The sequence below is a fragment of the Nyctereutes procyonoides genome, unplaced genomic scaffold, assembly GCF_905146905.1.
Source record: "Nyctereutes procyonoides isolate TBG_1078 unplaced genomic scaffold, NYPRO_anot_genome, whole genome shotgun sequence".
In the NCBI taxonomy this organism is placed as follows: domain Eukaryota; kingdom Metazoa; phylum Chordata; class Mammalia; order Carnivora; family Canidae; genus Nyctereutes; species Nyctereutes procyonoides.
The window spans coordinates 18802202-18817327 of record NW_026575048.1 but is presented as its reverse complement, the minus strand read 5'-3'; the positions used below and the strand labels follow the sequence as shown (position 1 = coordinate 18817327).

Genomic DNA, 15126 nt, shown 5'->3' with positions numbered 1-15126 from the left:
TGAAATAAATGGAAAAACAGAAAGTTTTAGCAAAGAAATAGAAGACAAAAAGAAGAACAAAATGGAAATTTTAGAACTGAAAAATACAACAGCCAATATTAAACTCACTGGATGGACTAACAAAAGAATCAGTGGACTTAAAGATCAATCAACAGAAATTATCCAATCTGAACAACAGAAAGTTAATAGGTTAAAAAAATAAATAAATGAAGCATCAGGGACCTGTGGAACAGCTATAGAAGATCTCACATTCATGTCATTGAAATCCTAGGAGAGGAGCAATAGTGTGCACTGCAAAATTATTTGAAAATATATGACCAACAATTTTTCAAATGTGGTAAAAATCATGAACTAACAAATCCAAGAAGTGAGCAAACTGCAAACCGTGTTAAACCTAAAGCCATCCAAACAGACACATTTCTGAAAACTAAACACAAAGAAAAAAATCTTGGAAGCAGCCAGAGAAAAACAACATTTGCATAAGAGTTAGAATGACATCAGAAAACACAGAGGCCAGAAAGATTCCTTTGCCTTAAGAAAAAAATATTATCAAGGGCCGATACTGTGCCTCTCCCTCACATTTGAATTTTAGATAGCATTTACTGAATTTCTGCTACAAAAATTGAGAAACCTATACTCAACTCCCACAGCTCAATTTATTTTATTGTGTTCAAGTTTCAACATTTACACTCTACATTTTAATTGTATAATCAATTACATATTATAATTACATATGCAATTTCCACAGGTTTTCAGTCTTAGTTCCAATCTTAAGAGAGTTCAGTGTTCGTCATATTTAAAGAACACAACCAAAAAGCCGATTTCTAATTCTGGTTTTATTTGGTTCCTCTTCCTAAAAATGAAAACTCTTTCCTAGGGGATCCCTGGGTGGCGCAGCAGTTTGGCGCCTGCCTTTGGCCCAGGGCGCGATCCTGGAGACCCGGGATCGAATCCCACATCAGGCTCCCGGTTCGTGGAGCCTGCTTCTCCCTCTGCCTATGTCTCTGCTCCTCTCTCTCTCTCTCTCTCTCTCTGTGTGACTATCATAAATAAATTAAAAAAATATTTTTTAATAAATAAATAAATAAATAAGAAAACTCTTTCCTACCAGTCTCCTATTTAACTTTTGTCATAGCACTTAATCACCTGAAATAATTATATGCTTTGTTTTCTTTATTATCTGTCTCCTTCTTCCATTAAAATATGAGTTCCACAAAAGCACAGGCTTTTATTCTGCTCAATGCTATATGATTCATATGCTTGTTTCTTGGGTTGAACATTTAGTTTGACAATGGAGAGCTGAAAATCTCTTCTTCAAAAATGCAGTTTTTAAATAATAGGTACAAATTTGGAAAAAAAATGTGATTTCACAGGCAATTTTTAAATCAACATTATTGAAATAAAATCTATATGCAATAAAACATGTCTAATTTAGATGGACAGGGGAATGAATTTTAACAAAAGAACTACCACAATCAAGATTTAGAACACTTCCATTCTTCCAAAATGTAGCTTTATAACTTTGCAGTTCAGACAATTTTTACTTTAATAAAGGTATCCCAGATGAATTCAATGAGAAATGGTTTGACACATTAACAGAGCTTTTTTCTACAACCACCAATTAAAAAGATCAAAATGCTTATTTATATTTAGTGAGAAGAAAGAAAGAAAACTCTCATACATCCCTTCATGCTGCACATCCTATCTAAGAACATACCTCTTCCTTTGCTCCAGGGTGTGTGGGTCTAACCATCATTCAAGTACCAGCTCATGCCATCTTCTCTGCAAAGCTCTAACTCCCCTCTCCTCCTGTCCCTTTCTCCAAATTAATCTCTCTGTTCCCATGGCACATCATTATTACCCTTATCTCAATATGTGTTAGTTTATAAAAAACTATTAGTCCGTTGAAGAACGAACCATATATTATGCATATGTAAAAAGCCCAATATCTGACATGTAGAGCAGACCATACATACTCAATAAATAATCTTAAGATTCAGGTAAAACATCACCTATGGGCAGTCCCCCGTGGCACAGCGGACTAGCGCCGCCTGCAGCCCGGGGTGTGGTCCTGGAGACCCGGGATCAAGTCCCACGTTGGGCTTCCTGAAAGGAGCCTGCTCCTCCCTCTGCCTGTGTGTCTCTGCCTCTCTCTCTCTCTCTCTGAATAAATAAATCTTAAAAAAAAAAAAATCACCTACTCAGCAAAGCCCTTTTCCAACTCAACCTCTAACCCTGAAAATATAAAATGATTTAGTTAGGCACTTGGATATATTCTTCTAGCCCACTCCTCAACCAATTCAACTGAAGTGTCAATTCAATTAAAAACTCATTATTTGCTCATCTAAAAGCATTTATTTAAATTTTTAATTCTGAGTGTTAAACATTAATGCTCAAAAATACTGGCCAAGTGCTAGTTAAAATGCTTGCTACTTTTTAAAAAGAACCTCCACGTTTTTCTAAGATAATGTAATTTATGACGTTTTGCTATTTTGTAAACAATGCAGATTTTAGTCTTGGACAACAATTGGCAACACATTGGTTTTTCTTTAAAGATCTCTTTTTAGTTTATTCCAAACAAGTTGCATGACTCTAATTCAGCACAATGAACTGCTTCATAAATGTCAACTTTCACTACCCCAGTATCACTAATATAAAAACTGCAGGGGTGGTGGGGTGGTCTACTTTTTCCATAAAGTCCCAGATAGCAAACTAGGCCTTCAATTCATAATTTTTAAAAGTCTGATCCTTCACTAGAAGATTATAATTTTAAAGAAATTCTAGCAATATTTTTGACAGAACAATGATAGCTGACATAGTTTTCTTCCACAGTATAAAAGGAAAGATTTACAAAAATGAAAGTAAAGCTGAAAGAATTACATATCTGTGTGGCATGGTTCAATGGAGGCTTCCTAAGATAGTTTTATTTTACCCTGAACATTTCTAGAATCATTTTAAACTTTAAGAATTCAGTAAAATCTTTCCTGTATATTTAAATTTTTATTTATTCTTCTAATGACACTGTCCTTTTACATAACCAAGTTTAACTCTTAAAATTAATAAAAATAACATTAGCACAAAGGAACAATCATTCCTAGCCATAGTTCAAGATGAAAAACAAAACAGCTTTACAATTACTGTAACTGGACTTCTCACATGAAGTTCTACTCCCTTTCCAACAGAGTTCAAACTTCTCTCCCTGCCTAAACTTGTTCAGGATACTAATGCCAGATTAAACTTCTTGAATTAAATAACTCTTCCAATGTCAACTTCTGTTGAAAAATCATCAGTGACTTCCCATACTCAGATTAAAGTCTCACCTAGTGAGCTTGATTTCCTTACAAAGTCCACTTATAACATGGCCTCCACCTATGCCTCATCTCCTACCTTATCCTGCAGTCAATTGCTACTGGCAGGCCTTTCCTCACGCTGACCCTTTTCCTGGAGTGCCTTTCCCAACTCCTGGCTCTCAAGAAATTCGTATCTCACTGAACTTTCACAATCCAGTGCAAACTTCTAAAAATTCCTTATCAGCCAACTTGTTCCCAATATCCCTTCCTCACAAGGTACTTACCAACAGGTTCCATGTGTGTATATTTCATTTTAACATTATTCCACTGATTTGTTCATTTCAATAATAATAATTGTTCAGGACTCATTATAAGCGAAGCTATTCTAGGCGATGGTGTTACAGTAGAGAACAAAAATAATACAGTCCCTGCTGTCATGGTACTTACGCTTATACATAGGGGATATGAAATATTTGGATATTAACTGATAATACATCAAATTTCCCACTGTTAACCAATTAGATTGTCCTCAGTTTTTACTATAATAAGTAATATTTTCTGAATATAGCTCTAATTACAGGTCTTTTAGTCCATCAATTATTTACTCAGGGTTAATTCCCAAGAGGAGAATTACTTTATCAATCACAGATAGGTTATGGTTTTTACAATATATACTACCATACTTTCCTCTATATGAACTGTACTAACTTCAAAAGCAATGCATAAGCACTGGATTGCCTGTGGACTACTTTCTTATACTTAGTAAGTATGAAAGGTTATTCACTACTGTCTGAATTCCCAGTTCTCCTTATGTTTGTTTACTCAATGTCCCATTAGGATCTAATGGGCATTACTTTACTAACAAATTCACTCAATCTTAGCATTGTAAATATTTTTCAAATATTCACAGTAATGTCGGATAATCTTTAAGGGCATATTTGTAAATATTTTCCATTTTGTTATTTTTATTTTTAATTTTATATTACTTTTCTTCATATAGATGTGCTTAACTTTTTATGGTCAATTTTTTAGCCTTTTTATTCTTTGAACAGTTTTACTAGCTTTTCAGTTTTAAAAAGTTAACCATATATTTGCATACAGATAGGTTCAATACTAATTTTTATAGCTGCTATTTGATCATCTCAAAACTTATTAAATAATTATATTACATGACAGACTTTAAGCTTCCTCACTGTATATTAAATTCCTAAATCATATTTCTTCAATTCTAAAGATATTTATTTTTCTTAAAAAATATTTTAAAGTTTCTGAAACTAGGAGAAATATCAGAATTAATGTCCAAAAACCTACCATTAGCCAAGCAAAAGAGTAAGTTGTACCAATGTGTAAATCTATACCTTTTCTGAGAAGATAGCTGTTTATCCAACTATGACCATAGCTGAGTTATTAACTGCATAGTTTAACTCATATGCAGTTGAATTTCAAGTTAAATCTGAAAGCCTAACTGTTGCCAGAAAATATTTTCAGAAAGAGGCACCTCGATGGCTCAGTGGTTGAACATCTGTCCTTTGGCTCAGGGCGTGATCCCAGGGCTCCTGCAGGGAGCCTGCTTCTCCCTCTGCCTATGTCTCCGACTCTTTATCTCTCTCATGAATAAATAAAATCTTAAAAAAAAAAAAAAGAAAGAAAAGATTTTAAGATGAAAATATTCATATGAATTATGATGAAGCTCTGTAATAAACAGCTATTGTGGTATAAAAGTTGTCCACTGCAAGACAAGCAAGGGCAATTAAAGCCAGTAGAAATTGCCCAATCTCTCAAAATAGACCACAGAGTTATCAGAGTTGGAAGAGAGACACTGGTGTGACCAATTTACATTTTACAAGGTACTAACACCCAACTGCTAGCTATCAATCTGTCAAAAGTTTCCAGGTGTCTCAAAAAAAAGGGAATTATTTAATTCACAGTTTATCTGTAGAAAAATTGAAACGATGAGTTCAGCCAAAAAAAGAAAAGCAGTTAAATTCAAACATTTCTCATATAACTCAAAACTATACCATCATAATGTGTAAAGAAAAAAATGCAAGCACAGGTGAGGAAAATCAGCATGTCACACTTTGTTGGTTTTTTAAAAGATTTTATTTATTTATTCATGATTGACACACAGAGAGAGGCAGAGACATAGGCAAAGGGAGAAGCAGGCTCCTCACAGGGAGCCCAATTTGGGACTCGATCCCGGGACCACAGGATCATGACCTGAGCTGAAGGCAGACGCCCCCCAACGGCTGACTGAGCTACCCAGGTGTCCCAGCATGTCAGACTTTGAAAAAGGATTAGACTTTATGATTCCAAAGAAGATGGTATAAAAATTATATGTATAAATATATGCTTCTGTCAGCTAATGTCTAAGAACCTTAAATTTAATGTTTCTTTTTTCTTGAAAATATATTAAATCAATAGTATATATCACAGTTAATAGAATGGAAAATATGCACTGTGTATATATATGCATACATAGATTTGTCTACATCTATTCGGTTATTTGTTCATTCATTTCTGAGCAAAGAATGGTAAGAACAGAGAAGCAGGAAAAAAACTAAAGATATAATGCATAAAAGATCAAACCCTGTCAAGTTCCTAAAGGTTACTGTGATGTGGGAAAATACATGATGAATGAAGTAAATACAATCCAAATGAAAAAATGACAACCAGTTATATAACTAGCTATTAGCAACCAAAAAATCTAATCTGATAAAATTAAAGGTGAGCAATACCAAATAGCTGAGAAAAAATAAATAGAAATGGGTCTTAATTCAGCTTAAAGAAAGAGTATTAAGAACTTATTAAAACTATGTGATATCTGAATAAGATTCAGAATACCATAATTTTTAAATTTTTTAATTTAAATTCAATTAGCCAACATACAGAGCATACTGAACATCATTATAGAATACCATAATTCTTGATCAGCCACCCTACCACCGCAAAAGGTGCCAGAGTGAAATAAGAAAGGATGTACCAGGCAAAATTGCCTGTTTATTAAAGGGTTTGGACAAGCATCCACGGACCCCTCCACCTCAGTTACAGGTTAGCCTAACATTTGAGACACTGAGAATAAGCCAACTGGTATCTTGGCTTCTTTTATACTTAGACCCACATCTTAACCCACAGAAAAGGAGAAAAAAAAACAATCCATCAAGTATTTCCACAAATAGCCATGATGGAGTAACAGAAATCCAATTAATCCTCCTGCCTTATACAACCAAGAAACTGGATAAAATAGATTAATAAAACAATAATTTTCAGATATTGTACAACAAAGCAGGAGAGGGATTCCTGAGAAAGTGGGAGAGGAAAATGAGGTGAGTCCTATCATTGGCCCATCTCACACACCTTTGAAGCAGTTTCTAGGATGCAGCATAGAGAGTGAGGACTTCAATGTGCCTGGAAATCTCAGAGAGTTGAGGAGACAGAGACAGAGCCTGAGGTTCAGGGAGGCCAACAAGCCAGAATTTTGGAAAAGCAAATCAAAGAAAAGGGAACTACACAGACAGAGCTCTAGAGATCTGCAGAGGTGTTCCCTTCAGGCTTTGTCAGGAAGTGATCTGTCATGTATGAGAGGAAACTACCTAAGGTTGGAGAAAGAACCACTGAAAAATAAACGGGCCAAAGAAGTCCTAAAACTCATACAAGATTAGGAATAGTTTGTCTTCTCATTAAGTAGGGTGAAAACACTTCATAATACATGAAATATTAAGTAAAATCCTCAGAAGATATCAACTCTAAATCAGCTCTAAGAAAACAGACTGCTCTGGACCTACCCTAACAAAGCTTCCTCAAAACAAAGCAAGTCTCAAAAAAGCATCAGAGATTTCAAAAAATTCAACTGCATGCCAAAATTAGACTAACATCATTGAAAGGAATACAACAAAATCCAGCACCCAACAACAAAAAATTCACAATGTCTGACATCCAAAGAAAATTTAGCAGGCATATAAATTAAAAGGGAAATATGACCTATAACCAGGAGAATGACAAATCAATAGAAACAGATGCAGAACTGACAGAGACACAGAACTTGGCAGACAAAGATGTTAAAAGAGCTACTATAAATACGCTCAATATGCTCAAGAAGGTAGAGAAACACATGGAAGTGTTGAGGGATAAGTGTAAGATTTTTTTAAGGTCGAAATGGAAATTCTAGAAATGAAAAATAGAGTATCTGAAATGAAAAATACACTGGATGGGATTACAGTAGATTCGACACTTAACTTGAAAACATAGCAAGAGAAAAAGATCCAGATGAAGCACAAAGAAAAAAAGTACTGAAGAAAAGAAAAACAAAACACCAATGATATATAGCAATATACAATTTAATATACATGTAATTGGGGTCCAAAAACTAGAGGGAAGAGGGTGACAGAAAAAATATTTGGAAATATAATGGACAATATTTTTTTCAAACCATAAGCCATGAGGCTCAACAAAATCCAAGAAGGAAAAACAAAGCAAACCACACTTAGAAATATCATAATCAAACTGTTGAAAACCAGTGATTAAGAAAAAATGGAGGGAGGGATGTCTGGGTGGCTCTGTCAGTTAAGCATCTGCCTTCGGCTCAGGGCATGATCCCAAGGTCCTGAAACTGAGCCCCACATTGGGCTCCCTGCTCAGCTGGGAGTCTGCTTCTCCTTCTCACTCTCTCTCTATGCTCTCTCTCTAATAAATGAATATTTTTTTAAAAAGAAAAAAATGGAAAAACCTGCTAGATGCGGAGAATAAGACCCATTACGTACAGAAAAACAGACTTCACATCAGAACCTATGAAACTGAGAAGTCAATGGAGTGACTACTAAATAATGAAAGATACTGTCAACCTAAAATCCTATTATCTGGTTAAAATATATTTCAAAATGAATGTAGAAATGTTTTTAGACAAAGGTTGAGAAACATCCATTGTAAGATGCAATGCACTTAAAGAAATGCTCTCTAGGCAAAAGGGAAAGAATATTATGTCAAAACTTGGATCCTCACAAAGGAATAAAAAGCATCAGTAATAGTAACTATAATAACAGATACAAAAGTCATCTTTGTCTATGTTTTTAATTTCTAGGGTTTTTTTCACAATTCTCTTAATTTCAATAAAAATCTTTGCATGCAATAGAAACTAAAACAGTAACTCCCCAAAAGAATCTCACTCTCATAAGTAACCATTGTTAAGATATTCATACAGATTTCATAACATTAGTTGGGCATATTTCCATCTTTTTATAATCTCTAGAACAGTTTCTCACCATAGGAATTATATGTTCCTTGAAAGTTAGAAAAAACTCACTGGCAAAACGATCTGGCTCCAGAACCAATTTTTGGAGAAAATTCCTTAAACTTTCTTCCGTAGTTCTTGGTTTACCCAGATTTTCTCCTTAAAGCAGTTTGAGTGTTTAACAATTCATTTCAAAGAAATTTCAAATCAACTGCCTTATAGTTAAATAAAGCTGTCTCTTTTCTATATATACTTAAAAATCTCTTATCTATACACATTCCCTTTATTCTTTCATACTTTGGTTTTCTATCTTTTCCTTGATAAGATTAGGTTTATTTGTGTTTTAATCCTAAGAAACGGCTCTTAGATTTTTTCAATTATTTAGTTTCTTTTTTAATGTATCTGTTTCTGCTTTTATCTTATTTACATCTTTCCTTTCTCCTAGGCATTTATTTTATTGGTTTTGTTATATTAAATTCTACAGTTGAGTTCATTTATTTTTTTAATCAATTTACTTCTAAGCATGGTATTAGTCTTAGCCTAAGTCTCATTTCTGTTAGCTTAATAATCAGTTACTGTATATTTGATCTTCTCTTTGACTCCATATTATTTAAGAACAGTTTCTGTTTGATTTTTCCAAGTGGTTGGAGTAGTGCATTTTAAACTTCTGTTGTAGGGAGAAAATGGATGCAAAAAGTTTCAGCTTTTCTGGAATTTACTGAGGTTTGCCTTTGTGGCATAACCTAAAATTCATGTGTTTGTTAGTTTTACTGTTGTGTGGTCAACTGGAAAAGTATACTTAATCCCAAATTTAAATGAAAGCTTTAAAAGTGACTAAATAAGCCCTATTATAAAAGCAATGCAGGGGCGCCTGGGTGGCTCAGTGGTTGAGCATCCATCCTTGGCTCAGGTCATCATCCAGGGGTCCTGGGATTGAGTCTCGCATCAGGCTCCCAATAGGGAGCCTGCTTCTCCCTCTGCCTATGTCTCTGCCTCTCTCTGTGTTTCTCATGAATAAACAGATAAAATCTTAAAAATTAAAAAAAAAAAAAGGCAATGCAAGTTTTGCACTACAGTCAGGATAAACAGGTCTAGCAATGTAAACATAAAATTACGTAAGGTGCAAAACTGAGAATCTCTGTCCTTACTCTTAATATCATAAGGACGCATTTAATACTAGTTAATTTAATTAATTTTGAATTGTTTGTGTTTGATATAGAGTGATATAGAGTTTGATATAGAGTGAATTGTTGTGTTTGATATAGAGTGACTTATCAGTATTTTATCAGTTTAACTCCTCAATTAAAAATGAACATGAAAATGAATTTAAAAAGCTACTGAAATTTTCAAGAACTTTTGGAAATTCCTTGAAATTAGAAATTTCATAGGCAAAGAGAGTTTAATAATATAAGGAATTTTCAAAAACAAATAATGCATCCCTCCTTCTTCTCTAACATAGTAAAATGTGATTTGACTAGTGAGTAACATGTTAGTACTACAACCTTTCTTGTATGAGACACTATACTCCAACTAATACATCTATAATTACAACAACTTTTCAGGAGCTCTATCATATCAGAAATTTATACTGAACTAGCTAAATCACTGGTTTTCCCAAATCTATCCTTTTGCAGTTTGGTTGAACTAGAATAATACACTTGCTTTTCTAATTCTGATTAGAAATTAGTTTCTGAATTTAAACTTTTGGTTTCACCCCAAGAGAAAGAGATGGATGAATCCTGGGTCTACTGTGAATTAACCTCAAAAAGTAAGCCTTGAGACACCTGGATGGCTCCGTGGTTGAGCGACTGCCTTTGGCTCAGGTCATGATCCCAGGGTCCTGTGATTGAGTCCTGCATCAGGCTCCCCACAAAGAGTCTGCTTCTCCTTTTGCCTATGTCTCTGCCTCTCTCTGTGTGTCTCTCACGAATAAATAAATAAAATCTTAAAAAAAAAAAAAAAGTAAGCCTTATTGGGACACCTGGATGGCTCTGTTGGCAGAACACATGATTCCTGATCTCAGGGTTGTGAGCTCAAGCCCTGCCATCAAGCTTGGAGCCCACTTAAAAAAAAAAAAATACTAAGCCTTATTAAGATTCAGTTTCTGGGGATCCCTGGGTGGCGCAGCGGTTTGGCGTCTGCCTTTGGCCCAGGGCGCGATCCTGCAGACCCGGGATCGAATCCCACGTTGGGCTCCCGGTGCATTCTCCCTCTATGTCTCTGCCTCTCTCTCTCTCTCTCCCTCTCCATGTGACTATCATAAATAAATAAATTTTAAAAAATATGCAGTTTCTTATACATAAAATAGATGTAATAGTTTACATCTCACAGGAATATTGGGATAGAATCTGAAAATATATATAAAGTGTCTGTCACAGTGCCTGGCATACAGTGAACATTAAATATTAACTATTATTATTATATTTTTGTTTTCCTTATGTCAGCTTTCTTTTCCCTTAAATTCACTAATCCCAAACTCTGTAAATGCCCACATTAGCTATGCCTCCTCATTTATGATCATGAACAGAACAATGTTCATGGTAATGGTAATTACCATGGTATTACCAATGGTAATGCCTTTACCAACTCACAACAGACATTAAATTGAGTACCTCTCAATTATGCTTAATTCTGCCTATCACCTTTTTGTTTCCAAAGTATCCAGGTGTAGTTTGTAAAGTATTTCATCTTTCTACTCAAAGCTTTCATGATCAGATAAAAGTATGGGTTTCTATCATACACATTTATCCTATTCTTCAAAAAGTATCTTTTATCTCTAACCAATAAACTATAGCTCATAACAAAACCTCTTCTTTAATAGTCAAGTGATTGATTATTCCATTTTAATAGCTATGCCAACTCAATAATTATAGCTGTCATTTGAAAAACGGAATTCTTATACCACTACCATCTTTAGTTTCCAAATAGTTTAATATCATTTTCAAAAATACCAGTAAAGATATGTTAGGTTGCTACAGTTTATGGCTATACAAAATCACAGGTGCACCTGAGATAAAGGAAGTAGCATGGTGAAATACAAAAAAAAATAATATAGCTTTTAATTAGCTATACCAGGTCTTTGGATGGCTACCTTCTATAACCTTTAGGAAAAGGCTATAATTGTGATTCATCTCTTTTTCCTGAGGGTGACACTCAAAATTTTCCTTCTTACTAGAGCCTACATGCCTCCTTTCATGAAATTGAGCTATCCTAAAATCCATGGAGTTGGAACAAGTCACATTTTCCCCTAAATTGTCCCACACCACCCCCAATAAGTATTCTTTTGAAGACCAACTCTCTCAGTAATCTTTCTTAAAACTCAAAGATAATTATAAAAAAGTTCCTTGCAGAGAACACAGAGATTACTCATTAAACCACCGTAATATTACCAACAGTTTTTGCCACCTGTCCCAGGCCTAGGACTTCTCTTAAAATAACTAAGCCATATTCACCCCTTCCCATTTTAAAGATTAATTAACGCAAAGGAACAATTTTTAAACAAAATCATGAAGAAGTTACCTCTTAAATCAGAAGGCATATATTTACTACATACATATTTATGTGCTAAATCATATACTAAGGGCTTTGCCTAATTTTACCTTATATAACCTACGTAAAGTCAGGTGGGAAGTAATTATGTAATAGGTGTGAGGGCTGGGGGAAGGAAGTAGTAGTTTTATCTAATATTCATAAAGAAATTCAGCAAACAGGACCAATGAAATCAACAAGTGATTGAAAGTAAAGTGAGCCATGAATAGGCTGCTTACAGATCAGGAGGTAAATTAAAAACAAAACTGGTCCTTGATAAAGTCCAATCATTGCCATTAATCTCAAGTTTCCTTCTCATTTCTCTTTTTGTGTTCCTTACAATTAATTTGTTGAAAAAAACAAGTTGTGTACCTCTAGGACTTCCCCAAAGCCTAGATTTTACTGACTATATCTCCATGGTATCATTTCGTTTGTTGCCTTATTTCTGTGTTTCTTGTAAACTGGTAGGTAGAGCGAGAAGCTTGATGAGATTCAGGTTCAAGTTCAATTTTTTGGCAGGAATACTTACTAGGTTGAATTGTGAATTTTCATTGAGAGAACTCTAACATCTGGCTGTCTCTCTCTGTGATGTTAGCAGCCACTGATAATCTTTACTTACGCCCAGGAATTCACTACAAAATGCTGATGTTCTAGCGCATCTAGTGGCTCAGTCCCGTTGAAGTGTCTGTCTTCGGCTCAGGTCACGATCCCAGAAGTCCCCCATCAGTCTCCCTGCTCAGTGGAGAACCTGCTCCTCCCTCTACCACTCCTCCTGCTTGTACTCATGCACACACACCCTCTCTCTCTGTCAAATAAATAAATAAAATCTTAAAAACAAAAACAAAATGGTGATGTTCTATTTATCATTCCTTTTCCATTTATCAACCAAAATACTCCTCACAAAAGAAACTTCCTCTCTTCAATTATTTGGTTACATTCAGGTACAGCTGGCTCCTTAGCATACTCCAAAGAAAACTAGTGAGTTGTTTTGTGAACTATCATTATGAACTCATACCTTCTCAACACTAAAATTCATGCTAACTGTGAATATGAACTTGTAAGTCCTTACTATTTGAAATATTAAATATATTTACTATGCTGTGCCCCCTTGAAATCATAGAAATGGCATTATCAGTATTAAAAATATATTTATCTTATTTTACTAAAAAACTAATTAAACATTTAAAGCCCTGTCATACTACCTAGCTAGCATGCACCACTGTGAAAAAGCAGGATCCTATTCTTACCATTTCTTCACAAAATGCTGAAAGGACATGTCTTTGGTGGTCAAAAATTGCTTACATCCACAATTTTTACTACTTTGATATTAAATCACAATCAGAAGATGCTGATTACATTACTGAAGGGGCACCTGGATGGCTCAGTCAGTTAGGAGTCAACTTTTGATTTCAGCTCAGGTCATGATCTCAGGGTCCTAAGATCTAGTCCCACAGCAGGCTCTGGCTCTACACCTAAGCGTGAAGTCAGCTTGGGATTTTCTCTCTCCCTTATGCCCCTCCCCCCTGCTTGCACCCTCTCTCAATAAATAAGTAAATAAATAAATAAAAACTAAAAAGATTCAAATCACATTACTGAATGTCAATTCTCCCTGAAAAAGCAAATAGGAATTGATACCCTGGTATAATTTATTTTCCTCACAGATTAGGTGCAGCCTTTCCTGTAGCTAACCTCATGAGGCTTTGATCACAGGAACCAATGCAACTTTTCCAGGCAATACTGGCTTTAAACAAAGGCCACCAACCACCACGAACAACAACAAAACAAAACAACAACAAAAAACTCCTCTGCTGCAGTATGGATTTCTCAGTGATAAACAGTAACACATCTCTGTGAAGTGCTGGTATGTTCTCTAAACATCAGTGCTTTCATCCAACTGAAAAACAAAAATTCTGCTAGCGTGCACACATGACAGTAATTGCTTTTCCAGATGGTATGCCTTTGATAAGGGATTTTTGCCAAAAGCTCATTTTACTTTCTTTCCAAGCATAATATTTGCCATTAACTTTGAAACTGGTTTTACAAGCTTCTCACTAGTAGCGCGAGTTGACCTGTTTTCTGCTATGAGAAGGGTAACTGTGAATGATACTTCAGTACTGTGGTCTTCTCTTTCTTTAGCAACAACATTCATTAACCTCACACTAAGTAGCATTATTTTATATAATTTACACACATTTCACTTTTCATCACAAGTCTAAAAAGCAATATTTCTAAGACAAAAATATTAATTCAATTCCTCAGGGTGGCATGAAAGTAGAAGAGTCAAAGCCTGTGCTCTCCATCATGCCGCAGAGAAAACTGTAGTAAGGGAATACCTATTCTTCTCTTGTTGACATTTGTTTTCAAGCGTCCAAATAAAATATTTTTTAAAGGTACCATTTTAACTTAATGTAAACTGTTATCTAAGACATAACCTTATAAACGTTCTAGGGCCATAATTCAGGTATTGATTTTGTCTTGATCCTCCTTGAAAAAAACCAAAACCCCACGATCTCAAAATCTAAAGTCCCCTCAAAAAAATTTTTTTTTAAATATTGTCAAAATGTATCCTATAAAATTTCTGAGCACAAGTTTGTGAAATTTTCACTATTTTTCATTTCCAAAGGGGAAAATGAAAAATACTAATGAAGGATATCACGTGCAAATGCTTGTAGATGAGTGGGGAGATATGAGAAATTGAGGAATTAGAGACACTTTCATTTAAGGATTAAGCAAATAAATTTAGCTATAGGGCACTTTCACAAATAGAACCATAAACAGTTAACAGCTACAACTAATTAGTCAGCAAATTGATTAGAACTTCCTATTCCCTAATCTTAACTTTTAGGATCTGAACACAGTACTATAGTACTTAGAAAGGGCTTCCAAATTTTGACTTTATGTGCTTGTTTTATGATTTTTTTTTAAGATTTTACTTATTTATTCATGAGAGACATAGAGAGAGGCAGAGACAGGCAGAGGGAGAAGCAGGCTCCATGCAGGGAACCCGATGTGGGGCTCGATCCGGGGCTCCAGGATCACGCCCTGGGCTGAAGGCAGCACTAAACTGCTGAGCCACTGGGGCTG

General features: G+C 34.9%; 1 protein-coding gene across 8 annotated transcripts in view; it reads right to left on the bottom strand.

Moving 5' to 3' along the window:
• Positions 1-15126, bottom strand: part of NCOA1 (nuclear receptor coactivator 1) — a 245257-nt gene that overhangs the window by 172020 nt on the left and 58111 nt on the right. Inside the window, exon 2 of one of the 8 annotated variants that reach the window (XM_055327204.1) lies at positions 4789-4915. The exons of the other annotated variants lie outside the window; for them this stretch is intronic. The gene's annotated coding sequence lies outside the window, so the exon portion shown is untranslated. The remainder of the gene's footprint in view (positions 1-4788; positions 4916-15126) is intronic. 8 annotated transcript variants of the gene reach the window in all.